At 44.3% G+C, this 26,021-nt stretch overlaps 1 protein-coding gene across 9 annotated transcripts in view; it reads right to left on the bottom strand.

The window, feature by feature from the left end:
- LOC146798382 (leucine-rich repeat and fibronectin type III domain-containing protein 1-like protein) overlaps positions 1-26,021 on the bottom strand; it is a 2,623,090-nt gene that overhangs the window by 721,018 nt on the left and 1,876,051 nt on the right. Inside the window, exon 6 of one of the 9 annotated variants that reach the window (XM_085625644.1) lies at positions 16,918-17,065. The exons of the other annotated variants lie outside the window; for them this stretch is intronic. The gene's annotated coding sequence lies outside the window, so the exon portion shown is untranslated. The remainder of the gene's footprint in view (positions 1-16,917; positions 17,066-26,021) is intronic. 9 annotated transcript variants of the gene reach the window in all.

The raw sequence follows: 26,021 nt of genomic DNA, 5'->3' as shown, positions 1-26,021 counted from the left end.
CGATGTGGAGTATGTCGTCATCTTTTAGGGTGCTATCAACGAGGGATGCGAGGGCCTAAGCTGAGGATGCATCATGCAGAGGCAGGATTCCGAATGCTATGCGGGCTGCAGCGCCGATGCAAGCCTTTGTGACGGGTCCAGTCCACAAAGCAGCAAAGATGCGCTGGTTCTGCTCGGGTTTGTTTTGCACAGCTGAGGAGATGCATCTGTTGCGCTGGATCATCAGAGGCTGGTAAAGCATCCTAAGCACACTTCCAAGGGTCCAGGACTAGGGTGGTATCACTTGGCTGGTAGACTCACAGAAAGCATAGTCCAAGTGAAGATGCAAGGTTGTTGGAAGCCTGTGATGTCCCTGAGGCTTCAGATCAGGAGGCCAGCCAAATAGCCCTTGAAGTCACAATGGGTTCTGGCTCCAAGAAATGTGGATCCAGGCCTTCTCACCCAGGCAAGAGGGCAGCAGACAACAGATCAGTACAACAAAGTAGCAGCACATAATGGCAGTAGTCCAGCAGAGTGCTGTTCAGCTGAGTGGCAGTCCTTCTTCCTGGTAAAGTACCCACTGAACCAGAAGTGTATTTATATCCAGTTGTGACTTTGAAGTGGGGGAGAAGCTTCAAGAGGTTTCTCTTTGAAGATGGCAGGCATACTGCCTTCCCTCTCCTGGCTTCAGACTAACTCCAGGCGGTGTGCAACCCTTTATTTGAAGGCAGTACACAGCCTATTAAGGGGTAAGTGGGGCTATACCTAGCGCCTCTCTCCTATCCTGTCAGTGATGGCCCATCCAGGCACAACTAAGCACCTTATTGTGTGTGGCTGTTCTAGGAGGATTACACAAAGCCCAACTGTCAGCTAAACCCGGCCATGGGACCAGAGACCAGAGACAGGCTACAGGGACCGAAGTTCTAAGGCAAGAAAATAACAACATTCTAAAAGTGGCATTTTCAAAACTGCAATTTAAAATCTGAGTCTACCATAAGTTAGGATTTTAAATTACGATTCCAGAGACATTAAACATGAAGTAATTACCTATTCCCATTTGGAAATTAAACTTATTAAATTTAATAAGGTAACTCCAATTCTATCCTATAGGAGAGGTAGGCCTTGCAATAGTGAAAAATGAACTGAAGAATGTTTCACTATCATAATATGTATAACTTGAAAGTACATGTCCTACCTTTTAAATACACTGCACACTTCCATCTGGGCTGTCCCGGGTCTACCCTAGGGATGACGTATATGTATAAAAAGGGAAGGTTTGGGCCTGGCAAAACGTTTTTTTTTGTCTGGTTGAAAAGGCATTTCAAAATTGCACACACAGGCTGCAATGGCAAGCCTGAGACATGTTTAAAGGGCTACTTAAATGTGAGTGGCACAATCAGTACTGCAGATCCACTAGTAGCATTTAATATACAGGCCTGGACACATGTAGTGCTACTTTACCAGGGACTTATGAGAAAATTAATTGTGCCCACTGGGTATGAGCTTACGTAACCATGTCTTAAGGAGTGTGCCCATGCACTTTAGCACTGGTTAGCAGTGTTAAAGGGAGCAGAGTACTAAGGCCAGCAAAACAAGATCAGCAAAAAAATGGAGAAGGAGGGTGTAGCATTGTACCCCCGCCCATGTACATGCACATAATCATGCCACACACGAAGCTTGGTATGACATGTCTTAATTCCTGACTGTGTAATCATTAACTGAACATTTTACATCATGAATTCCATTACCCACACCTATGCACTTATGTCACTGTTCTAAGGAGTACGTCTAGAACCAAAAGGGCGCGTCATCTCTAACTCACAAGACACTACATCTCTCACTTTGTTAAATATGAAGTTCCAATAATTTGTATATACATTACAACTCAATAAGTCATTTTGGTGCTCGAATCGGTTGCCCAAATCTGGTCATGTGTGGGCATGGAGATACCAGATTAGTGTCCATGACAGAGACATCGGTCCAGTCATTGGGCTCTCTGGACTCTCAGGTGGACAAGTCTCACTCCTGACATCTGGAGTTGATGAAGATCAAGGCAAGTGTGTGAAATGCAAAACATCTTGCGTAATGGACTTTCCAGGACGGTGAGCAGTCACATGTGTCCTTTACTAATTACAACCCTCAGTGGGTCAGCATCAAAAGGGTCATCAGACTTGCGTTGACAAATACTTGGTCTCCATTGTAAAACACAGTGCTGCAAGCACAGTGGCTTCTGGCCACATAGGTCGCCATTTTTTGTTTGTGAGACAAATCAGTGGTTTGAAGTTCATTAATGTCAATAGATCTGTAAGTGGTCTATTGTGGCAATTGGTTCGAATGGCTCTCCAAAACATTAAGATGGCAGGGCTCCCACCCATAGTAGAATGGGGAGTTGACCTGTATGCACAAAGCGTAGATTGAAGAACTGACTTCAGTTCAAGCTATAACAGTCTTCTTGAGGGTACTCATAAATCTCTCAACCACACCATTCACCTATGGCCAGAGAAGTGTGCTTTTCTGCTGCTTGACATTCAGGCGATGGGGAAAATGTTTAAATTCTTGACTATTGAAAGGCGGGTTATTGTCAGATTTCCAAATCAAAGGAACACTCCATGTTGGAAAAATACTTTCTAGTCTCTCAATGACTTTATCATGAGTTGTTGACAACAGATCTTACACCAGAGGAATTCGGGAATATTCATCAATAATTTATTAGTAGATGATGTCTATTGTCAATGGGTCCAAATAAATCAGTGGCAATCTTCTCCTATGCATGCTTTGGGATATCAGACATGTTTAACGGACGTGGGGTTGTCTTAAATGGCAACAGTTGCAAATATGACATGCCTTCAACTCTTTTTCAACTCTTTCATCAAGATGAGGGAACCACACTCTGTACCGTAAAGCTTGTATCGTAGTAACAACTCCACAGTGTCTTACATGGGCCAGTTCAATGACTTGTCTCAGACTCTTGGGTATGACAATTCTCAAACCTCGTTAGATGAAGTAACAGAAAGTTAATCTTGCACGTTATTGAATTTCTGGTATTCAAGGTCATCATGAAGAGGTCGAGTAAGTGTTCACCACGACTGGTGTGTAATAATGCCTTTGAGTATTAGCAAATCCCTGCCAGTACTTGTTGCAGCAATGATTTATTCTACTGATATGGCAGCAGGTGTACTGGAATTCACAATGAAGCTAATGTAGGGATCAGCCACTATAAAAGTAGTGCCATGACACTGTATTGGAGCGGTACAAAAGGGGGTGGTGATGGACGGAGCATCAGAACCAATCAAACACTCACACCCAGTCAACAGATCTGGGTTTGATCCATCACCGTTCTTTAGCCCACTCTGCCACCCCAGTTCAGACATGGCCATATGCAAATCAGTCTGACCCTGTGCCTCATGGGAACAGTCCAGCCCGAACTGCCAAGCCATGCCTTCCCTGGACCGGAAACAAGCTTCCTAGGACCGGTTTCTGGCATTTCAGCTGTCTTCAGCCACGCTTGCTTGAATCCAGTGGCAAAGTGAGCAAGGGACTCACGTCTGAGCATACCCTGCCAACTTATGACGAACAAAGCGGTACAAAAGGGGGTGGTGATGGACGGAGCATCAGAACCAATCAAACACTCACACCCAGTCAACAGATCTGGGTTTGATCCATCACCGTTCTTTAGCCCACTCTGCCACCCCAGTTCAGACATGGCCATATGCAAATCAGTCTGACCCTGTGCCTCATGGGAACAGTCCAGCCCTAACTGCCAAGCCATGCCTTCCCTGGACCGGAAACAAGCTTCCTAGGACCGGTTTCTGGCATTTCAGCCGTCTTCAGCCAGGCTTGCTTGAATCCAGTGGCAAAGTGAGCAAGGGACTCACGTCTGAGCATACCCTGCCAACTTATGGCGAACAAAGCGGTACAAAAGGGGGTGGTGATGGACGGAGCATCAGAACCAATCAAACACTCACACCCAGTCAACAGATCTGGGTTTGATCCATCACCGTTCTTTAGCCCACTCTGCCACCCCAGTTCAGACATGGCCATATGCAAATCAGTCTGACCCTGTGCCTCATGGGAACAGTCCAGCCCGAACTGCCAAGCCATGCCTTCCCTGGACCGGAAACAAGCTTCCTAGGACCGGTTTCTGGCATTTCAGCCGTCTTCAGCCAGGCTTGCTTGAATCCAGTGGCAAAGTGAGCAAGGGACTCACGTCTGAGCATACCCTGCCAACTTATGGCGAACAAAGCGGTACAAAAGGGGGTGGTGATGGACGGAGCATCAGAACCAATCAAACACTCACACCCAGTCAACAGATCTGGGTTTGATCCATCACCGTTCTTTAGCCCACTCTGCCACCCCAGTTCAGACATGGCCATATGCAAATCAGTCTGACCCTGTGCCTCATGGGAACAGTCCAGCCCGAACTGCCAAGCCATGCCTTCCCTGGACTGGAAACAAGCTTCCTAGGACCGGTTTCTGGCATTTCAGCCATCTTCAGCCAGGCTTGCTTGAATCCAGTGGCAAAGTGAGCAAGGGACTCACGTCTGAGCATACCCTGCCAACTTATGGCGAACAAAGCGGTACAAAAGGGGGTGGTGATGGACGGAGCATCAGAACCAATCAAACACTCACACCCAGTCCACAGATCTGGGTTTGATCCATCACCGTTCTTTAGCCCACTCTGCCACCCCAGTTCAGACATGGCCATATGCAAATCAGTCTGACCCTGTGCCTCATGGGAACAGTCCAGCCCGAACTGCCAAGCCATGCCTTCCCTGGACCGGAAACAAGCTTCCTAGGACCGGTTTCTGGCATTTCAGCCGTCTTCAGCCAGGCTTGCTTGAATCCAGTGGCAAAGTGAGCAAGGGACTCACGTCTGAGCATACCCTGCCAACTTATGGCGAACAAAGCGGTACAAAAGGGGGTGGTGATGGACGGAGCATCAGAACCAATCAAACACTCACACCCAGTCAACAGATCTGGGTTTGATCCATCACCGTTCTTTAGCCCACTCTGCCACCCCAGTTCAGACGTGGCCATATGCAAATCAGTCTGACCCTGTGCCTCATGGGAACAGTCCAGCCCGAACTGCCAAGCCATGCCTTCCCTGGACCGGAAACAAGCTTCCTAGGACCGGTTTCTGGCATTTCAGCCGTCTTCAGCCAGGCTTGCTTGAATCCAGTGGCAAAGTGAGCAAGGGACTCACGTCTGAGCATACCCTGCCAACTTATGGCGAACAAAGCGGTACAAAAGGGGGTGGTGATGGACGGAGCATCAGAACCAATCAAACACTCACACCCAGTCAACAGATCTGGGTTTGATCCATCACCGTTCTTTAGCCCACTCTGCCACCCCAGTTCAGACATGGCCATATGCAAATCAGTCTGACCCTGTGCCTCATGGGAACAGTCCAGCCCGAACTGCCAAGCCATGCCTTCCCTGGACCGGAAACAAGCTTCCTAGGACCGGTTTCTGGCATTTCAGCCATCTTCAGCCAGGCTTGCTTGAATCCAGTGGCAAAGTGAGCAAGGGACTCACGTCTGAGCATACCCTGCCAACTTATGGCGAACAAAGCGGTACAAAAGGGGGTGGTGATGGACGGAGCATCAGAACCAATCAAACACTCACACCCAGTCAACAGATCTGGGTTTGATCCATCACCGTTCTTTAGCCCACTCTGCCACCCCAGTTCAGACATGGCCATATGCAAATCAGTCTGACCCTGTGCCTCATGGGAACAGTCCAGCCCGAACTGCCAAGTCATGCCTTCCCTGGACTGGAAACAAGCTTCCTAGGACCGGTTTCTGGCATTTCAGCCATCTTCAGCCAGGCTTGCTTGAATCCAGTGGCAAAGTGAGCAAGGGACTCACGTCTGAGCATACCCTGCCAACTTATGGCGAACAAAGCGGTACAAAAGGGGGTGGTGATGGACGGAGCATCAGAACCAATCAAACACTCACACCCAGTCCACAGATCTGGGTTTGATCCATCACCGTTCTTTAGCCCACTCTGCCACCCCAGTTCAGACATGGCCATATGCAAATCAGTCTGACCCTGTGCCTCATGGGAACAGTCCAGCCCGAACTGCCAAGCCATGCCTTCCCTGGACCGGAAACAAGCTTCCTAGGACCGGTTTCTGGCATTTCAGCCGTCTTCAGCCAGGCTTGCTTGAATCCAGTGGCAAAGTGAGCAAGGGACTCACGTCTGAGCATACCCTGCCAACTTATGGCGAACAAAGCGGTACAAAAGGGGGTGGTGATGGACGGAGCATCAGAACCAATCAAACACTCACACCCAGTCAACAGATCTGGGTTTGATCCATCCACACTGTATTGGCACACGAGATTACAGTTGTGTAATCATACATCTGCAATTGCAACCCCCACCTCTCAATGCGATGGGGCATCTTGGCTTTACGATTACCTAAAATGGTGAGCAATGCGTGGTGGTCAGTGACAACTGTGAAATGTTTTCCATACGGGAACACATGAATTTGCTCACAAGCCCACACTACAGCTAGGTTTTCTTTTTCCGGTTGTGAATAAGCACGTTCTGTTGACAAACTTTGGCTAGCATAAACCACTTGTATAAGCGCTTTATCATGTTCCCTTTGTTTTGCCCCAAAAACGAGTACGTCATCACTGTAATGCAAAGCATTTGTGACCTGCTGTATTATGCGACGAGTGACATTGTGAAAAAGTTCAGAAACTGATGACACTCCGAAACTTAACCTGTTAAATTGAAACAAACCAACATGAGTCGAAAAGGTAGTAATGCACCTGCAATTCTCTTACAGTTTGAGCTGATGATACCCTTTGTTCAAATCAAGGCGGGAAAAGACTTTAGCTCCATTCAGCTGCGCAGTCATCTCAGCAATGTCTGGACTTGATGTCGTTCTCTTTTGATCACCTTGTTAGCTTGCTGCATATGAATGCAGATGCACACAGCTCCTCCACTATCTTTTTTCAGCACTACCACTATGGGTGATACCCACAGCGATAGACCAGTGGATCTCTCAATGATGTTGTGCTTTAAGAAGGTGTCAAGTTCTTCCTCAAAAGCCTCTTGTAAATGGTATGCAATTTGACGATGTCATTAAGCAACAGGAAGGATGTCCTCATTTATGTGAAGTTGCACTTTCATTGTCTTAAGTCTTCCTAGTACATGATCAAAGATGGAAAGTGATTCACTATCTCAAGATAGGCATTGGCATAGTAGTTTACGGAAATGAGCCCCATGTCAGTAGCAGTACTGAAACTGAGTAAACTTGCACTTGAAGTGCCTGGCAAGACATGAATTGGCGCTTGTACTTTCGCATTTTTTTGCTTCACTTTTGCTATGAATGGACATTGACTTTACAGTGGCGTTGAAGCAGCCTACCTATACACTTTGGTATTTCATGAAGTCAAACATGGCACTGGAGACTGTCCATTGTACTTCTCCACTGGCAAAATGTTTATCGAGGAGCCACTGTCTATGATATAATGTATAGAGAGCATCCATTTACTTTCAGTGTGACCTTGGAACAGTGTCAAAACGAATTTTGCACTTTCACTTTCCAGTCTATATTTCCGGCCTAGATTTGCTACGCATTCTTCCTTGCAAGAAGCTAATGCTGCATGTGCACGTCATCCGGCAGCCAACATTGACATCACACACCCATCTTCTCCACTGTTGCTCGGCAATGATGGTTACGATCCTTTGGATGAAGACTTTGATGACAATCAACATCGTTCAGTTTCTATTTGCCTCAACTGATGTTGATGCTTGGCCTTGTGGGCGTGCGTAGTACCTTGCGTCTGGAACCTTCTGTAAAACATTTTGTTTTGTCGATGTGATACATTTGATCTTGCCTCCTTTTTGTTTTCTTGACGTGACACACTTGATCTTTCCCCCACTTTGCAGATTGTTACAAAATAGTTCTCTTTCCTGCAGCCTTTGCATACCTCTCTAATGGCAGGACATCTACCCTCATGTGGAAAGAAAATCCACATCGGAAACACAACTTTCTTTTCTTTGGAGACATTACTTTATGGCCTTATGCCTTGTGTTTGACTTACTTTTCACCCTCGTCCTTGATTCATTTTGGGCTGTTCCAGCCTTCATGTTAGCTGCCTGTCTCTCAGCTCTTTCTTCCACTCTTGCAGCCATGAGCATGAGTGTCTCTTCAGCAATCTTTGTCTGCAGAATACAGAAAGACAATTATCTATGACCCTGAAACGTATAGCCTCTCTTCATCATTGAACTCTTTGAACTTGCCAAGCTTTATGAGTGAATGAAGTCTTTCTGCAAACGTATCCATCGTTTCACCATCTCTTTCCCTTTCCTGACGGAAGATGTATCTTTCATAGTCAACATTCGGCATTGGATTGAACTTGGTGTTTAGTGCTTCTTTGATTTGACGGTACATCACTTCAACAGCTTGTGGTATTTTGTTTAGCATTTCCTTTACTATGTTGTCTGCCAAATTCTATAGATATTTAATGATTTTTTTTTATTTGCTTCTTTCAGCACATCAATGAAATCATCAAAAGTTTTGATCCATGCTGTCCATCTGTCTCCAATATTCTTCTTTTGACAGTGTCAAAGGGAGGCGGTGGTTTTGGGAAGGCGGCAGCATCATAACCTGTGGATCTTTCTGCTACCGGAATCAGAGCTTGCTCTGGCAGCGTCAGCTACACGCTTGTAGCGGCTTCTTCATCACATACTAGCTGCGTGCTAACATTTGGATCATTGTGACTGCTCTCCAGTTGGAAGGTACTTCTTCTTTGGCGGTGAGTAGTGGCTGTCTCTTGCATGGGTTCTTCACCTTTCTCACCTCTTAGCATTGTATTGGGTTTCAATTGCCTTTAGAATGTATTTGTGTTCGCCTGCTTCTGTTCGCAGCGTTCTCTTGCACTTAGCTGTCACGGCTGGTTGCACTTTCTTTACCTGGTTGTCACTGCCTTTAAAGTTTCTTGATGACAGAAATTACTAAGCTTATAGCGCTTCCTTGCACACAGTGATTACGGCCTTTAGCGCTTCTCTGTACCTGGTTGTCAAAGCTTTTATTGCTGTCATACTGTATGAATTACTGCTCTGTGTCACGTTGTGGCGCAGTACCTCTTATCTCAACTTTATTCTGCAAATTTCTAGCCGACAACAAACAAACTTTCTGTGAGGTCCTTATTTTCTTCCCAGACCTTGCACTGGCTCGATTGGCACTTTGACTCAACATACGCCAACCATCGATTTTTAATTTGACTGAGGCACTTGTGCTATAAATGAGCAGTTTGCTAGACCACGGCAAACTCTCTGGCAGAGCACTCTCAGTTCTTCGTGTCACCGTATTTTACGTAATCCCCAATCTCATCGCCAGTTGTAGCATCCTACCCCAGCCCGGGTATATGCAAATGATCACGCCACACATGGAGCTTAATGTTACATGTCTTTATTCCTCAGTGTATATCCATTAACTGAATATTCTACTTCATTAACGCCATCACCCACACCCACACACTTACATCACTGTTCTACGGAGTCAGTCAAGAACTAAAAGAGTTCTATAATCTCTAACTCACAGGACACTAAGAAGGCAAAAAGTTAGGTGGGGAGACCACCCTATGGCTGACAGGCCTCACAGTTTTTTACGCTCATTCAAAGTAATATTAGTCAAAGTAATGGCAATGCAAAATTGATGTCACTGCGCAAAAGTCCATTCATTTGATTCAGACATCAGAAAGATATTTTATGTAAGGTAGGAATTCCTTATCTCTTATGTTCAAAGGTCACCCCCAGAAAACACTTCAAACACTGGAGGACAATCCATTCAAATTAAAGCACTGTGGACATAATTGTTTGCATTGCATGATTTAGGAACGGCCTGCTCTTCGGATGGCACAGTACCGTTCGTGGACACGGTAAAGTCAATAAAGGAGCATTCACTTTAGCGGTGTACAGCAGCCTTTCCCATTTGAGAAATTCTTTATATACTGAAGGTGTTTGCCACATTCTGCCCATTTCACCAATATTTTCATCAATCATCCTAGTAACAACTGCCTCCCAACATGATTGAAATAAGTAGAAATTGCTTTTTTTAAAGGACATCTGAGGCAGATATTTTGCCAGTAAAAAAAGGATATTGTTACTTGTTGTTTAAATACCTCCAGGATACAGTACATCTATGTGGGAAACTACTACAGTGAATGGAATACAGCGCAACCATAAACAGACGGAAATCTCCCGGGAACTAAGCTCCATTAAAGCATCAGCTTTTCAGCTAATGTGAAATACATCGCAGGTCTAGGAAAATCCCCTAGGACCGTGATGCTTCCAGAAATAGAAACGAAAATACTTCAGGTCATTGCAGAGGGAGGAATTAAAGATATAGGTTTTCGGTGAAACGCAAGCGTGTATGGAGACCGACTAGTAGAATATTATATTCGGAGTCAGAACGCTTGGGCAGCGGTACACTACATAACAGGAAGGCAAAGTACATGTAAGAATGCTACCCACGAATTGTGTCAATATTACCTTTGTGTACAGTGGGAACCTTTTAGGTCAAAACAATGCTTTGAGCCGGTGGTCCACTGGGGATGCCACCAGCACTTGTTTTAGCAACTGTCACTTATTTTTTATCTTCAGACATTTCCCGAGAGCAAGAGAGGGAAAAAACTAGGGTGACCAGAATATTAGAGGCCAAAAACAGTGACATTTCCCAAAAATAGAAGAAGGACTACAATTTTACTTGAACCTGGGGCACAGAATAACAGTGCTCCTTAGCTGAGAGCTACAGAAGAGCCAATAAGAACATAAATAAAATGCCATTTTTAAAGCCAGTAGCATGCCTGTTAGTTAAATTGCTTTCTTATAACAGCTTCGAACTATCCCTGCTTTGCAAAACATAAAAAGATACTTCCCACAGTTTTCAGCCGACCCTCTCGAAACACTGGGACATGAGCTAGATTTCCTGACATCTGCCAGAACAGCTGGCAAAAAAACGGGATGTCCCATCAAATCCAGGACACCTGCTTACCCTAGAAAAAACACAAAACGGGAAAGGAGGAGGAAGAGAAATACGGGAAAGCTGCCACAAGGGGAGAAAGGAGGAACCTGCTAGAGTGGGATAAAGGGGCAGGGAGTGTCTGATAGTGGATTAAGAGGCATGAGGTGGGTTCAGGACTGGCAGCCCCAGTATTCAGCACACTGACATTTAATAACCCACGAGTGCTTCTGCTCAATACTCTGAGCACCGGCACTTTTTATTCTACAAATTAAGCACAATGTAAAAATCAGCCATGGCACATTTCCTTACCGGACAAAGGTGCATCTGTGTTACTAAGTCAATGACATCATCGTTTATTGTTTAAAGAATTTTCCCATTCCTCTGATTTATGAATAAAGTAGTGGAGCCATTAGCAGAATTTTAACACTAATTACCAGAGCTCTCCTTACCCAACAGCAAGATCTAGCGAGGTTTTGAGAATATCCAGTGCCTAGTAAGATAACCTCCACTTAGTGGAGAAGTGTGGCTCAATGATTAGAGCGGCAGACCCTTATGCAGAGGTCTAGCCCGGGACCAGAGTTCAATTCCCTGCCTTGGCAGGTCTTGGGCTCAAACATTCCACGGACCTGATAATTCTCACCTCAGTGCCTATTCCAATCATGGAGTCCCACTCTGCAACTCTGGGCAATAGCTTGCTTAATCTCCACAACGGCCCCCACAACGCTAAGGATGCCTGGCCTCCACCTTGGGGGTGCCCAGGAGTGGACGCCTCACAGAGAAAGCCAGGATGGGTTCCACAGCGGTATTCGTACAAGCGCCTTGAGACCCTTGCGGGTGAGTAGTGCGCTATACAAGTATCAAATTTACATTTTATTTCACATTTAGATCCATTACATGTACATTTGCTTATTCATTGTGGGACTACTGAAATGCTGACCACATTTTACCATGTGGCGGTTGGAAGACCTCTTCCCAAAATAATTAAAACAAACTAAACCAACAAGAGAACTAGCAAAATAAGAATGACAAAGGTAATGGGAAAGAAGAGGGCAAGGAACACACTGACTGCATGTGTAATAACGATATGCAAACGTGCACATGGGTCTGTGGTTCATAAAGCACTTATGAGATAAACAGGTATACATGGATGAATTGGTAAATGCATGTGCAAATGGGTATATATATGCATCAATAGACATACTGCTGATAGATGCATAAATGGATGTTTTAATGAGGGAGAAGAAGGCTAAATAAAAAACATATGCACGTATGGTTACATGAATTAATAGAAAGGAAAAGGAGCAACAGAAGGAAAGTTCAATAGATGAGCTAACAGATTAAAGGATGGAAGAAACACCAAAGTATAAAACTACATGATAAATTGATATATTTACATCAGAAGTAACATGAATTAATATCTGGATGAAAGGAATGCAGTCAAATAAATATACAGCTAAACTAATTGACATGTAATGCATCAAAGGCGTGATGGATAAATGTATAGATGGAGAAAGAGATAGCTGGGTGAGTGATAAATGAATGCAAAATTGTGCAGTCGCCGGGGTAATGCATATAATGAAATAGCCATTTCAAGAGGCCATTAAATGCTAAATCAATGAGATGCAACACAGGGTTTAAAAGGAAACTGTTCTACCGATGGCAAGTTTATTAATCAGATTGAAAACGCCTTTTTATTGCTCCAGATGGCTGGAATGGAAAAGCTCAGATTTGCAGAAATTAATTCTTGATCCCGATGACATCAACAAATGACTTCCTGATTGCTGCACTTCAGTCAATTATTTATAACTAATTTACCCTAGAGTTATACATAAAAAAGCCTAAAACAATCAGTTCATTGTCAGCAAGGCACAACAGTCTTCTCGAGATGTGGAACAGCCTCGTTGACATTTCTGGGGAAGTAAGATGAGCTTCTTAGTGGTATTTTTTAGGCCACAGCAGAATCCAGAATGTGGTGCCAAGCGCAAAAAGTGTGACACCAATTAGCAATAATTCAACTTTATTATTTCAGATTTCGGATAGAAAAAAAACCACAAAAAAAACCCAAAATGACATGGTGGCTGGGATGCAAATGACAATACTGAGGACTGTCTAGCTTACATGTGCACCTGTAAAAGAATATGTGCACAGTGGCGTGGCTGGGGGGAGGGGAATGTGGGGGGGCTGGCGTGGGGTAGGCGTTGCACCCCGGGCGTCACTTATTTGGGGGCGGTGGTGAGCCAGGAGCTCAAGGTGAGTTTTGCGGTGGTGAGCCAGGAGCTCAAGGTAAGTTTTGTTCTATTTTTCTCTTTATTCTCCCTCGTCGGCGTTTGGTGTCACTAAATGCCCCCGCTTGTTGTCGCCCATCGCCTGTACTACCATACCTCCCCCAGCCCACATGCTCAGCGTGGTAGTTCGGCAGCACCTCCACCCCGCTCTTACCAGCACTGGGCGGCGGCACACTGAGGTATCTCCCTGGGCATCAAAAACCCTAGCGACACCACTGAACGTGCATTGGCTTGGCTCTGGTAGAGCCACGGGAGTTCACGTGCCACAGTTACGTAAATGGACCACAAGGTAATTTACAAACTGCAATCATGCCACAGGAAATTTAGCACCTGCTAGAATAGAGATGTGGACTCTGTGGATGGTCTCGAACAAGGGACTACAGTGATAGACTGCACCACCATTTTGGGGACCTCTTAGTCCTCTCAAAGATAGGTGGGTTGTGCTGGAGCACACACACTTAAAACAGTGTTCATGACCAAAGGACTATCTAAGTGCACTGACATGCCCCTTCTAAAGACCTGACTGCACCTATCCTCGTGGGATTTACATCCAGGGACCTACAAATGCTTAAGTTGGAGGAACTCTTACCGCACAACTTTACGTCTCTGCAGTAAAGCAAATTCAGCAGACATGCACCCAGCCAATATGCTACTGCCAGCATCTCAAACTCTTAGTGCACAGACAACCACGGTTTGCATAATCAAGAACTGAATGTTCAATCATAAAGTACAACGAATACTGATTGGAAAACAGACTGTCACTACATTTGAAAATGTACAAAGAATTAACCCCTTCTGTGCCACGCCCTTTCCCCCTCCTGTGCCGGGCGTTTTATTAGTGGGTGGGGTTCATGACGAGATAGTCTCGTCATGGGCACAGCGCGACCGTGCTCCATGACGCAACTATCTTGTCATGGGCACTGAAGAGGTTAAACGCTTTGAAAAAGGCTTATGTACATGTTATTTATTGTTATCGAATTTCATGTTAGAGGCACAACCCCCAAAATACATAATAAAATAAGGCCAATCACATTTGTATGCATATAAAGTTGCAGAGAAAGAGTTCATGCACAGTTGTTCACCATCTCCACAGTTGTATAGTGGAATATAGGAGAATTTTAGACCTTGGCGGAGAGGCAGCCTGCCTTGGAGGAGAGGCAGCCTGGGGGGGGGGGCAGGGGGTATAGCCTCTACCACCTTGGCAAACGGCCATGCTCCTTAATTTGAGATTGTCTCCTGCCTGGTGGAGATGTTTGTGCTATGACAGGGGGAAAATAAACTCCCATTTCAGGGCCATTGTGGTTTGTTGGGCTATTTCAGTCCAAGCACTGTCCGTGTCTGCTATGCAGTGTGTCGTTGAGTGATACACAGGGCTTTCTCTACTAGAACTTCCAGGCCACTTGCAGAAGAGCTGGAATTAATATGCAGCTGTGAGGCATACATGCAATAGTTGCACAAAGACACCATCTCCCTCCATGTCATGATGGGCATTGTTTGTAGTCCTGGGCTAGTGTGTGAAAACCTAATGCACTGTGGGTAATGTAGTCTTGGCTTGTATCTATTAACCTATTAGATCAACACATCTGTTCGCAATTATTTGAATGTGAAAAGCTCAGGACTGGAAGCGGTGTCTGTAATGGCATGAATAGAAGTGGTGCTGCACAGGGCCCTTTGTACAGGGTAACCCCCAGATGTTTGCCCTTCCAGATGAACCCTTTTTGTTGGCTTTTAAGACTGTACACCTTACTCCTGCTAATCTGTGGTAAAGTGCTTGTGCTCGCCCTTGAAAACTTGGTAATATGCCCAATTGGTACATTTAACTTAGAAGTCCCTAATAAACGGTACTAGATGTACACAGGACCTGTTATTTAAATGCTGCGAGTAGGCTGCACTACTCATTGTGCCACCCACGAAAATAGTATTTAAAAAAACATGCCTCAGGCCTGCCACTGAAGCCTGTAGTGCAATTTCAAACTGCCATTTCGACCTGGAAAAATAAACCTTTTGGCAGGCCTAAACTTCCTGTTTATTACTAATAAGTCACCACAAGGGTAGACCCCAAAGGTTTATACAGCAGGGTGCATGGTATTTAAAAAGGGCTCATGTTCTTAAGTGTACATGTCCTTGTTGTGAAAAAGCCTTTTAAAGTTGTTTTTCATTGTAGCAAGTCTATCCCTCCAATAGTCTAACACTGAGTTGCCTTATTACACTTAATAAGTGATACATTCAGTTTGGAATAAGATAGAGAAATGCCTTTGTCACTCACTTGAATTGTAATTTTAAATCATTTTTAATGATACAGTCAGATTTTAAGTTACTATTCTGAAATTGCCCCTTTTAGAAAGTTGGCATTTTTCTACCTAAACCAAACATGCCTTTCTGCTTGCGTCCAGGGTCACATGACTGTGAATGGTTTTCCTCTGGAGTGTTGAGTATTCCTTTCAGACATGGTAACAAAAGGGACCTGTGTGAAAGGGGAGTTGGTCTTCCTGACAGGGTGGCTGGTGAAGTGTTGTGCTCAGCCCTGATTACACTTTAAAGGACCCTGCCTGCCGTAGACAGTTTAGAGCCAACCCCAGAGGAAGGAAAATAATTTATCAGAACCAGTTTAGGACTAGGCCAGGAATTGCCTAGCACACGAAGACTGGGACTTGGTATAACTACTGTGGCACCTTCAGAATCTCTCATCAGAACGCTCATGGACCTGTGGAAGAGTCAGAAGAAGGAGTGCCCTGTGGTCTGAAGAAGGAAGAATGCTTGTCTTATTCTCAGGCTCTCCAGAAGTGACTACAGGTGTCAGTTGTCTGATCTCCTGTTCCAGCTACAGGGACACAAGTTTCCAGAGGCCTCCCCGCTACTGCCTAGCTGATCAACACCAACTGGTCCTACCTGAGCCTTGCTGCAGGCCTCTGCTAGAGTGAGTCCTGATCCCCAAGAGGTGTCTCCAAAGTCCTGGACACTTGGCTGGTATCAGAGTGTACTTCTCCTGCTTTAAACCTACAACATCTTCACTCCAATTTAAATCCAGAATTTAAGCCATCTTGTGACAGCAAGTGGGCGCCTCACATCATCACCGGTCACGGCATCATCTGCGAGCGCCAAGTTCAGACAGCAACCAGCTCTTCGTGCCAAATAACCACTGGCTGCATCTCCCACCAACGTGATTCAATGTATTCCATTTTATTCTATTTTTCTATATTGGCTTGGAATTTTTCTGGTGTTGTATTTTAGTTTACTACTGTTTGAGTGCTGCATAAATACTTTGCACATTGCCTTCAAATTAAGTTTGACTTTTGTGCCAAGCCACCGGGGGCTTCAGCAAAGGTTTATTTAGTGACATTTGTGGTTCACCATTACAAGGTTTGTATTCATTATTTGAGTGGGGTCTCACTCTTCTCAACTAATAACCAATTGTTTTACAAGTGATCACTCTATTCTTGCATATTTATTATAGGGACAGTTATCCACCCTTTTTGCTGCACCCATTGCACCTTCCACTAGAAGGAAAGTGACGGAAGGTGAAGACTCCCCTCAGAAGTCCCCACTACCCACAGAACTGGAATAAATGGCATTCTTGGTGTGTGCTGGAAGGTTGTGCCAGATGGCCATATGTCTAGCAATCTGATTGGTCAAAATGGCAACATCCAATTAGATTATTTAAATTACACTTACCTGAGAAGATTGGTAGAGTGGTTATATGTAGTTCTTTACCAGAGACCAATGGCAAGAATGCTTCGTTGTTTGCCCATTAGTAGGAATTACAGCAGTTTTATAACATTTCCTTTGACAGCATGTGGCAGCAGAGCTCTAGACAACACTACTTTGTAGCAGGGAATCAAGAACATGTGTGAACAGGCCTGTGTGATTCGCAGTGCATAAAATAATTCTATCATTATCTATGCAAATCAGTTAAAATAGACAATGTCTGGAAAAGTCACAAAAGAAAGCATAAGCCTATGACTTAAAAAAACCATAAGGCTCGTTATTATATTAAATTAAAAACTCTCAAATCATTTTCACAGCATTTCATGTTTATGTTACATATTGATTTTGCAACAGTTACATGAAGAAGTATATTAATAAAGTGTTGATATATTGAGTGTTGCAGGCACCTTCAAGTAAGTAGGTCTAATGGCTTTGGGACCATTAGCGAGTAACACAGTAATTTATTCATTTGTAGATGTCAATCGCAACAACAATGGATTGCTCATCAATAAACCAATGGATCTATTCCTCCTGTGCTATTTCGTGACTGGTGAATTGGAAAACTCAATAAGGCGGCTGTAGGAACCTGCCTCAGTGTGCTTGGACTGCTGCTGTTAAAAACCCATCACATTAAATGTTTATCAAATCTCGTTATCAGTTGCAGACACAGCACCAAACTATGGGGCATATTATCAAGAAACAGAGTTAAAATTATCGCCGCTTTAGCGGCATAAAACTGCCGCTAAAGCGGCGATAATGGGCTTGATAATATGTCGCAGAGAATTCCCATAGAAGCCCATGTTTTGGTGACAATATGGGCTTCTATTGGAATTCTCAAGTGCATATTATCAAGCCCATTATCACCGCTTTAGCGGCAGTTTTCTGCCGCTAAAGCAGCAATAATTTTAACTCCATGTTTGATAATAAGCCCCTATATCTTTTTTCACAGCTCTTATTTTAAAAGAAAAAGAAACAGCATTAGTCATGAACTAATGTCTCTGGCCTTCATCTTACGCAGTTTCTGTTATTTATTGTTTAGAAACATTTGTATATTGTAATTGTGGCAGTAAAGCAGAAATTAATTCTGCTCTGCCACATAATGGTTTTGCATCGGGATTGCTTCACTATTTTGACGTAGCCTAGATGCAAAATCTATTTTGGTATTTACAAAGCCACGCTAAGCCCAATTTGCGTGGCTTTGTAACAAAAATGTAAAAAATAGCGCTGCCTTGTGCTACCTTGTGTCGGGGAGATGTTACATGAGTGAGCATGGGTGTTCCTGTGCATCCACCCATGTATTCTGGCGCATAACAGTATTTACTAAAGCCAGTAAAAATGTGTCTGTGCCAAAATGGTGCACCTACCTGAGGCTGGCGTAACAAGGAGAAATATCTTTATTTCTGCTAGTTATTTCCTCTTTGCATGTGTGCTACATTCGGTGAAACACCACTTTAGGAGTTTGTCACTGTCAGGACATGTACAACTTAAAGACACATGCCCTGTGTTTTAAAAACCATGCATCCTGCTCTAGGAGCGGTTAAGGGCCTTTCTTAGGGGTGACTACTAAGTATTTAAAAAAGGAAGGTTTAGGCCTGACTGAATGTTTAATTTGTTAGGTCGAAATGTCAGTTTGATACTGCACTGCAGGCTGCAGAGACTGGCCTGTGAAATGTTCTGCAGTGCTACCTTAGTGGGTGGCATAAGGGGTGTTGCTGCCCACTAGTAGCATTTAGTTAATAGGGTCTGTGTACATGTAGTACTATTTTCTAGGGACTCTTAATTAAATTAAATGTGCCACTTAGGTGTAGGCCAATTTTATAATGTTTTAGGGAGAGAGCACCAGGATTTTACCACTGGTAAGCAGGGGTAAAGCACACTGACTCATTATTCCAACACAATTGAGTTCAACAAAAATAACGGGTGGAGGCAAAAGTCTGGGGGGAATGATGTATGGTCTAGAAAGGCCTGGAGCTCCATAGACTCCATTAAGAACACATTTTGGCCAGGTTGGCATTTACCAGAGTGGCCTTCCAGTCGTACCACTGCTTCATTACTTCTTATCTGGCTTCCAGGTTCTCAGTGGCTTCCTTCCAGAAGTGCTTCATCTGAGACCGGAGTACCAACATATAGCTCACTGCATTCTGAGGGGGTTTCTTGGGAGCTTGCTCCTATCCCTCCTTGACAAGAATGAGAGGTCCATGCACAGAGTGGCCCACTCTCATCTGAGGCTCTTCCCTGTATGCAAAGAGATGGCATGGTAAGAGGACATCCAACTTTTGCTTAATGGGTTCTGGTTGGCCCATAATCATGCCCTTCAGGCTCTTATTAAATCTTTCAACACGCCCATTGTTCTGGTGGTGGCAAGGTATGCAGAACTTGTAGGTTACCCTAAATACATCCTACATAGACTTCATGTAGGTAGACATGAAGTTGGAGTCTTGGTCAGACACGACCTCCTTGAGGATTACCACTGGAGTAAATATCCCCATCAGTGTTTTGGCCATTGTGGGTGCAGTCACCATCCTCAGAGAGATGGCATATGGGTACTGTATGGCATGGTCCACCAAGACCATGATAAACCTGTTGCCTAGGGCACCTTTTAGGTCCAGGGGCCCAGCAATGTCTATATCAACCCTCTGAAAATGGTGTTCCCACTGTGGGTAGTGGAAGCAGGGGGATTTTGCTTTGCAACTCACTCCCCACTGACCTAACAGGAAATACAGGATCAGCAGAACGCATCTGAGTCCATCCTCATCTGGGTCAAATAGAAGTGGGTGGCCAGCCTTGCAAAGGGTTTTACCTGCCCCAGATGTCTTGTCAGGGGAAGGTCATAAGCCTACTCCAGTAGGAAGACACTGTAGCACTGGGGTCCACCAACATATGAGCTGCTACAGACATAGTGACCTTAGGCCCACTATACAGGAGACAATTCCCCAGAATTATCTGGGGATCACTAGTGGATAACCCTCTGATAGCTAGGCACAAAGCAGTCAATTACCTTATACTATAATAGGCAATGTTCAAAGTATTTATGTAGTCACCAAACAGTAATAAAGTGAAAGCACAACACAAGAAAAATCCCAAACCAAATTAGGCACTTACTGCTAATCTTGTTTTTGCTGGCAGCAGCAGCGCAAGCTTTCTTTCCTCACAGAAGAGGGACAGTATGGCAGTGGCAAAGCAAGCTTCTTTCTCTCACTGAAGGGAATACATGCAATCTTCCATTTCCCGCAGAACAGATCTGGCAGGGCAGACTAGTGCAAGCTTTCATTGCGCACAGAACATGCACAGTTAAAGCATGAGTGACATATAGGTTACAAACAGAGCTCTGGAGTGGGTGTTTAAGTCACTGAGATGAATGTCCAGGTGGATGAGTTAGTAAATATGCAAGTTCGGACAACATTCTCACCTATGTGATATTCCAATTCTGCATCTGGAAAAGGCTGCTGCAACTTGGAGTTCTGCTGTTTGTGTATATTCTTTGGTGTTCCAAGTATAGAGAAGTCACTGTCACCTAGTAGGTCATTGTTATTTGGGGCAGCCTCACCACAGTGTAACTAATTCTGTTCTAGGCAGGTAATAATAAGCTCTTCGAAAAGGTCTTCACTGCATACGCACAAGGCAGGCGTTTTGAAATCCAAGGTTCAATGCTGCACCTGTTTAAAATGTTGAGGGCCGCCTTTGATTATATATATGACTGGTGACTTAATTCTCTTAACTCTAATGGGTTCTGACCTCAGAGCTCATTTACAGTAAGACATTAATTGATAGGCGTGTACAGGGAGATTACAAATACTCATGTATTACACATAAAACCCTCTGTATAACTGAACCCTTTATCATTGTTGCATTAACTGCACAATGGCTCACAGCAGGAATTTCTTTTGTATTAATGAAAGGTTAAAGAAAGCATCATTAAAACAGGGTAGTGGGTCAAAACAGAAGTATAAAAGAGAGTGGTCACTGAACCATTGCGTTGAGGTAAAACCCCATCATTTAATGCTGTGAATGTGAACTAGTGCTATATTATAAACTGAGGTTTAGTGAGCATGCGCATGAATTTGTACCATGTCATTATTACAGTTTGCGACAGCTATTGTGGCCACTGCGTCACCCCTTCCAAGACAACTCGTTTACTTAAATGGCTTTGACTATTAATCAAGATAGCACGGTGGCGCGCGCCTCTGAAAGATTTTTTCCTCAGAGTGCGTGACAGCCTTAGAAGTTGCCTAGCACATCTCCCCTCAAGGGGTCTCTGCTCTTCAGGTATGCATGGCACTAAGAAGCAGATGCGGCAAAGCATCAAACAACAGAAATCCGGGAGACGACCGCAGGCGCCTGAGGTTGCAAACAAAAAAGATGACAGCTGTGGATCAAACCCGAGTATGTAAAAAATGGCTCTGATTGAATGCAGGGAGCGGGGGAGGCGTTCACATGATGGAAGCGGGGGCCAACGCGCTCCGACATTCCTGCCTTCCCGCCTTTTTGGAGTGGAGCTAACTGGGAAATCGCATTAGCAATGTGGCGGTCCCAAATATAATTCATAAAATATTCATCATTGTTTTAACCCGCAGGTGTTTTTACCTCGCATGTCAGCGGATTTCCAATTCCCAGGAAGTCATACGCCCTTCCAAGAGAAATTCTGGAAACCTGAAACCGATTTTGTAAAGTCACAATTACATCTAAGAAAGGCAAGTCGTCGTGCTTAATTGTGTGTAGGGTGCATCATATGCGCTGGAAGTAAGGGTGCTGCAGCAAACCCCAAAATATCCATGCTGGAGTGCGTAAGGAATAGCAATCAGCAATAAAGATTCCTTTACATTTTGTTTCTAACTTGTTACAAGGTCAAGGTTGACATATTGTGGCAGATTTAACATGGGAAAAATGATGCAAAAGTGGCGCAAGGGTCTTGTAAATCTGCCCCATTGTTTCTTATTCTTTTAACATGGAGATTGTTGTTTACTTTTCTTTCTCCGCCTGCAAGGTGAGAGCATTTTGTACTGTGATTGTGAATTATGTGCCACCTTTCCTGAGTGTGAGAGGAAAGGCTTTTGGATGTAAAAAAAAATTCTAACAAACACCAAAACTTGAACTGTACAAATATTTCAAAATATATCGGCAGTTCGGAAAGCATAAAAGAAGCGATTTCTTTTGTAATTCTGAAGTGTTATGGAAACAAATATTTTAATAAGATCAAAACAAATCAAGATGCTTTACTTATTTAGTGGCCATTTCAATTGAAAATGCGCTGTCTATAAATGAATTGGCTGCCACATCATGCTTTAGTAATATATTTGTGACAGTGTGTGCCAAAATGCACTAACAGCTACATACCACACCCTTACCATTCTTCTGCTGAATGGGCGTGTTTCATTTTCTATACATGTTCTTTGTGTGATGCTAGATTTTTTTTTTCCAATCCTTTGATTTCAGTGACATATCACTGACGGCAGCATCCACCCTCTGAAAATTGTTCAAGCGCTATAAAGGTAAACTGCCTTTGAGCAAGTAAAACTGCAATTTGTTTATTGTTTTTTCTTCATGTAGAAAGATTTTCAACGTAAAAAAAAAAAAACACTACGGCAACACCACACACCATCAATTTTGGGATTTTTTGCTTTACCCTACCACAATAAAATAAAAACATCTTGGCCTTGTCAAGAGTCGTTACGTGTCCATTTACAAAATTCCAGAGGGTTCACAAGCTTGTCCCTGAGCTTGTGAATACGCTTAAATGAACAAGTTTGTGTCTGTTCCAAAACTTTCATGAGGATTGCTGCTATGGATTACCAGCACGGTACTTGATCCATACATTTGTGTAATATTAAGATGCCGTGGTTTAATGTTACTTACACGTGAAAAACTATTTATAAGTACAACTCCACCTTTTGTGAAGTGTTTACCCTGGTAAATAAAACATTTACAAGTGTAAATTATTAAACCTACAAGCAGAACGGGTTTGTGCATCAGTGCCTAAGTGTTGTCTCACCCACGTCTGATATCAGCAGTGGCTCAGCAGACACACTTTCCATTGTTGGGCCCTCCACAGTACCATGGTCTATTAGAGAGAGATGACTAGTATCAACCTCAGGTGAAGAGCAGGTCAGCGGCCTCCATTTGAACCAAAGCATGAATTATTGCCAACGAGGGGGACACAGGCCCCAATTACGATGTCAGTCGGACGAGTGTTTGACTGACATCGTAGTGGAAACGGGACTGCCCGACATGGAGTCGGCAGCTCCGCTTCCACTATTATGATGCGACCTCCTTCCTGGCAGTCGGAAAGTGTATATTGTCTGTTGAGATTTGTGTTGTGGGTTGCAGCACCAGCCTCAATAGAAAATATACGCATTTAAAACATCCATGCATAGAGTGGCAGGCGCCATGCGGAGTCTGCCACATGGTACCGGAATGTTTGGGGGAGCACCATAGGTGCCCCCAAGACCTCATCGTGGAGACACAGGAGGGACGTGGCCCTGCCAGGGGCCCCCATAGTCTGTTTCTGTCTTCCTTTCTATGGCAGTCGAACTGCCATAAAAAGGCAGACCGAAAGGGACATCGTAATAAGGCAGACCGAAAGGGACATCGTAATCCCTACTATGGTGCTTGAGAAGGCCCCGCCCTTATTGTAGGGAGTACTTTCCGACCGCTGAGCCGATGGGCTCATGCTGCCTCTGACTGCCGCATCATAATATGGCAGGCAGAACGCAGGGGCAGAAGTCAGTCGGATCGCAATCAACAGGCCGTCGGTTGCGATCCGACATCGTAATCAGTCCCACAGTGTCTGGAATGGTAATCAGAAAAGTCCTCAGTGAGCGCGTGAGCAGCACTACCTTTATATTGTATAATAGATGGGTGGTTCCAGTGGGCGCACAATGAGAGAAGAGTCTATGCCGCTTTTTACTTCACTTATTCAAGGACTTGAAAGCTTTCTGAAACCAGTGGGATATCATCAGAGAAGTCAATTGTGTATTAAACGTGAATGCATGGTAGGAAAATGAAGGCCCACAGAGAGCTTGCCTGCCTTCTAAAGGCATTATTCCAGTATAGTGTGCCAATGATGCAGCAGACCATTTGAAATTACATTTTTGAAAGGCCTGTGAGCCGCATACTGCTTCAGCGTGCAAGTCTAACTCAACAAGTCAGTTCACTTTCAAGATAGAAGAATTAACATTTAAAATGTATTCCCATTTAGAGAAAGTTAAGGAATACTGTCACCTTTTTAGCGCTATCAAGCCATGGAACAGATGCATTGACTGAAAAAAGCAGGAAAGTTTATGTTAGAAACTGGGTTACTGGTTGACTGGGGTGAGCCGTGGTCAAGCAACAACCACAATCTTTATCAGGGTAAGGCACAAGAAAACCCCAAATTAACCGGTGCTCAACCCCCTGGTAGCTTGGCACAGAGAATCCAGGCTAAATTTGGAGGCAATGTGTAGAGTATTTGTGCAACACTTCAAATAGTAACAAAATAAAAACACCAGAACCAAAAAGATCACACACGAAACAGGACATGAATGCTTATGAGTTTTTAAAGAATAAACTGTAACATAGTGCCTAAAAGCATAAAGTGCCAATGGTCCGTGGTCATGCTGAACTGGATCAAAGTCAAATGTTCAGGTCCACTGTGATGGAGTGTGTTCTGACACAATCCAAGATTAGTCCTGCTGAAGTTTTACCTTCTCAAATTTTGTACCAACAGCCCCGTTTGCATTGGAGAGGGTTACGAGGAGCAAGAAGAGAGTCGCGGGCAGCAGTCTGCATGGTCCTCCACCGGCGATCAATGCTTGATGTCCAAAGAAATGAGCTGGTGGCGGCTTGCACTGATTTTCAGTGAGAGCAGCACGGTTCTGGTGTGAAAGGGCCCATTCATGTTTGTGAAGATCCAAAAAGCTTGATTTAAAGAGCTCGAGAGCCACACCAAGGGTCCAGGACCTGAGAGGCACTACTTGGGGGTCTGGAACTTGCTGAAGACCAGTCCACAAACAGTTGCAGAGCCATTTATGTCCTTGATGCTCAGATCAGGATGCCAGCAGGGTAACCCTTTGAGTCACTTGGGGTCCTGGGTTAAAGATGAGTTACAGGTCCAGTTCTTCTTTCAAAAGCAACAGAGTAGCAGGCAGCAGGTCAGCACAGCAGGGCAGTAGCTACTTAAGAGTAGCAGTCCAGTAGAGTGGCAGTCCTTTTAGCAGCAAAGGAGTCCTTTTACCTGGCAGTGTATCCACAAGTCCAGAAGTGTACTGAAGAATTGGTTTCTGAGGTCCTTCTTTTATACCCTGGTGCCCAGGTTCTGGAAGGTGGGAGAAGCTTCTAGACAGTGCTCTTGAAGTGAATAGAATTCCCTAACTCCGCTGGCTCCAACCTGGCTGAAGTGACACTGCAGGATCATTAGGCCCTTTGTGTGTAGACAGGATAGAGCCTATTCAAGTGTAAGTGGGCTGAGTCCAGCTACTCCCTCCCATGCTTCCAGTGATGGCTCACCCAGTCACAGCTAAGCTCCCCATTGTGTGTGGTTGTCTAGGAGGAATACGCAAAGCCAAAATATCAGCTACACCCAGTCATGTGACCCAGGCAGGCTGCCAGCACCAGACGGCTAAAGGAAGTAAATGGCAGCATTCTAAAAGTGGCCTTTTCAGAATTGTAATTTAAAATCCAACTTCACCATAAGTTATGATTTAAAATTAGGATTCCAGAGACACCAAACATGGTTATCTCTTCCCATTTGAAAATTACACTTATAAAATGTAATTAGGCAACTCCAATGTTATCCTATAAGAGAGCTAGGTCTTGTAGTAGGGAAAATAATGTAAGACTTAAAGTACATGACCAACTATTTAAATACATTGCACCCTGCCCTCTGGGCTGTCCAGGGCCTACCCTAGGGGTGACTTATCTGTAACGTAAGGATGGTTTGGTCCTGGCTACGGGTATATTTTGCCAGGTTGAAATGGCAGTTTAAACAGTACACACAGGCTCTGCAATGGGAGACCTGAGACATGTATAATGGGCTGCTTAAGTGGATGGCATAATCAGTGATGCAGGCCACCTATTAGAATTTAATTTACAATCCC

The sequence above is a fragment of the Triturus cristatus genome, chromosome 9, assembly GCF_964204655.1.
Source record: "Triturus cristatus chromosome 9, aTriCri1.1, whole genome shotgun sequence".
In the NCBI taxonomy this organism is placed as follows: Eukaryota; Metazoa; Chordata; class Amphibia; order Caudata; family Salamandridae; genus Triturus; species Triturus cristatus.
This window is presented reverse-complemented; position numbering and strand designations above follow the sequence as displayed.